General features: G+C 39.4%; 1 pseudogene; it reads right to left on the reverse strand.

Moving 5' to 3' along the window:
• Positions 1-269: 269 nt before the first annotated feature.
• On the reverse strand, positions 270-891 carry LOC116153386 (large ribosomal subunit protein uL6-like; annotated as a pseudogene).
• Positions 892-1,273: the final 382 nt, after the last annotated feature.

Raw genomic sequence — 1,273 nt, forward strand, 5'->3', positions numbered from 1 at the left:
TTTTTATTAAAATATAATTAACATATAATATTGTGTAAGTTTAAGGCATACAACATGTTGATTTGATACATTTATACATTGAAATATGATTACCACTGTTGCTTAAGCTAACACCTGTATCATGTTCCATAATCATCATTTCTTTTTTGTGGTGAGAACATTTAAGATTAGTCTCTTAGCAACTCTGAAGTATATAATACAGTGTTTTTGACAATAATCACTATGCTGTGGATTACAATATCACAAATGGGGTTTTAGGAATATTGTTTCTATAGCTGGGTAGCTCTTAAATCTTCATCAACCCGCTGAACTGTTCCTTTTTCAGAGACGGATACCATCCTGAAAGTTTCTGATAATCTTAGTTTAACTGTTGTGGTTTGCTGAATCAAAGCAGATGAATTTGATACATTTCCATGTCATTTCCTTCAAGACAAGTATCTGGGCCTGAGATACTGAACAATCAACTGGCCTCATCTAAACCCTGAGGATGTTTTTTTCCCCCAAGAAATTTTGGTTTTCAACAAAAGATCTGTTGTCCTGAATAATGACATTGATGGGGAAGTGAACATACACAGACCTTGTGTTTTATTGGGAAGTCCAGGGCAACGTCCTTGAATCGTGTTCTGTACGTGATACACATTCTGCCTACTGTTGCTGGTTTCTTTGTTTCCCCACTGTTTGCCAACCTGAAGCCTCTTTCTATCCAAGAAGACTGAGTTCTGTATTAATGTCATGAATTCCTCCACAGGGTTCTTCTTGGGAACAACTGTGCATCCTTTCGGAGTGATACTGACATTTTCTCGAATGTTGACAGTTTGTTTGCTGAGAATGGTCTGCATCCTCAATAGACGTGGCAAAGAGAGAATATCTGAGTCCTTACTTTCTTGACCTCCCCATAGCATTTGACACTGCTGACTGCCCTTCCTTCCCAAAGAGATCTTTTCTTCCTTTGGCTCTGTAGGCTTCACTGTCTTGCTTTGTCTCCAAGCTGCTCTGGACAAAGACTCTTCCTGCACTTTTTTAAAGGTGATTTTTCTTTTCTCTTGAGCTCCAGACTCACATACACACTGACTTCTGCACAATTCCTCTTAGAAAGGCATTTCAAACTGAACAAATTGACCCCATTCTTCTGTTCCCCACTTCCAGTGCCATGCACCATGGTTCTCTGGACTGTCTATCACCCTGCCCTAGTTTACTATTTCTCCACTTGTTCCTATTTTGTGGCATAAGAGACCACTGACCAGCCAGCTATCTGAGCATCTTCCCCCATTTT

This window comes from Camelus dromedarius, chromosome 5, assembly GCF_036321535.1.
Source record: "Camelus dromedarius isolate mCamDro1 chromosome 5, mCamDro1.pat, whole genome shotgun sequence".
Classification (NCBI taxonomy): Eukaryota; Metazoa; Chordata; class Mammalia; order Artiodactyla; family Camelidae; genus Camelus; species Camelus dromedarius.